This window comes from Rousettus aegyptiacus, unplaced genomic scaffold (genome assembly GCF_014176215.1).
Source record: "Rousettus aegyptiacus isolate mRouAeg1 unplaced genomic scaffold, mRouAeg1.p scaffold_m13_p_10, whole genome shotgun sequence".
In the NCBI taxonomy this organism is placed as follows: domain Eukaryota; kingdom Metazoa; phylum Chordata; class Mammalia; order Chiroptera; family Pteropodidae; genus Rousettus; species Rousettus aegyptiacus.
Window position 1 is genome coordinate 28,055,043 of NW_023416285.1, and position 1,722 is coordinate 28,056,764.

Genomic DNA, 1,722 nt, shown 5'->3' on the forward strand with positions numbered 1-1,722 from the left:
ACTGGGGTCATGGCACTGTAAAGGAAATAAAGAGATTTAAGAAGTAAATATCAAGAGATATTTACCAGGTCAAATGAACAAACTTAAAGATTGATTGATATGGGAGATAGAAAGAGAAAAGTGTTAAGCATGATGCTCAAATTTCTGACATGAGTAACATGGTGGAATGGTGGAACCATTTTCTAAGATATAAACCTCAGAGGGAAGAAGAGCCAGTGTTGAGGTGAAGGTGGATAAAGATGATAAACTGGACGTGTTGAATCTGAGATGTTCATGGAGCATTAGAATGATGATGTTGGCCCAGGAAACGGAGGGCTATGCGCCTAAAGCTTAGGAAAGAAACCTGGACTGGTCACGGAAATTTTGGAACTACTTTTTTGTGTGTTCTTATTTATACAACAAGGTGATAAGCTCCTTGAGGACATTCAAGTATTTCCTCGTTTCTCTGACTTTCAGCCATATAGCATATTTTATTTATTTTATTTTTTTAGGTGAGGCATCCTTTGGTTGACCTCACAAATTGCAAGGATCTTGTCAGTTTACAATCCCTTATTTTTTATGTTTTACAACTGCAGCACCTGGTCTTCCTAGATGGTCTCCCATCCAAGTACTAACCAGGCCCACCCCTGCTTAGCTTCCAAGATCAGACGGGATTCTGCTTGTTCAGGGTGGCATGGCTGTAGACCCATGCAGCAAATTTTAATTGAATATCTTTCATATGTGAAGCATTGCACTAAATTTAAGACAGATTAAATGAAAGATGAATATGGTATAGTCCTTGCCCTTAGAGAATTTACATCTAGCAAGGACAAGAAAATTTTAAATATATAAATACAGAGATTAAGTGAGGTGCTTTGAGGCATGCAGAAAAGTATTATTTATTCATTCTAAGGAGATTGTAGAATGAAGGATACACTTAAAAAGACTTCAGTACTTTGTTGACTGAGTGATCTAATCATGGTATCTACATAATTTGTAGGGCCCAGTATAACATGAAAATCTGAAGCCCTTTGTTCAAAAAGCAGGGAAAAAATGATAATTTAAATGTTCATATAAACTTCCATGACTTGGCAAGGTGTTTGCTATTAATGTTCTCAGTTTAAAAAATTAAAATCTTGAATTACTAGCACAAATTTAACATTTACTTTTACATTGTATAATGCTAGTTTAAAGTGCAAATTATAAGAGCATCTAATTCTATATGCAGAATCACTGAAATTATACAATTTGAATTTCATGGCTCATCCCCTAGCAGAGTGCTTAACAATGGCCTGAGTAGTAAATACAACCGAGGCTCAAAGGTTGGAAATCTGCAGAGGATTCCCCTCGGGGCACAGGGATATTCAAGGGGCAAAGGTAGATCCTTACAGGTACTTACAGCCACGCTCTGCCTCACAGGGTGGTTCAGCTTCCCACCAGCTGCCAGATCTCTATGCTGTGAGGTCTGAGAAGCTGAGCCTGGAGCAAGCACCGCATTCCAAGTACCTGGGCCTCAACTGACAACATACAGGAGAACCCTCAAAGAGCTCTATGCCTCCGTGCCTGGACAGGCTCTGTACCTGGATCAGGAATGAATGGCTGAGGAATTTCCCTGCTGAGATGCGGACTCCATATAGCTGTTTACATGACATCCCATGCTGCTGCCAGCCGCAGGTCAGACCAGCTTCTGCTGTGTTCTGTATCTCTTGTCTTACCCTTGCCTGACCCCAACCTTCTGCCACA

At 40.1% G+C, this 1,722-nt stretch overlaps 1 pseudogene; it reads right to left on the reverse strand.

Moving 5' to 3' along the window:
- Positions 1-566: 566 nt before the first annotated feature.
- On the reverse strand, positions 567-685 carry LOC118608956 (annotated as a pseudogene).
- Positions 686-1,722: the final 1,037 nt, after the last annotated feature.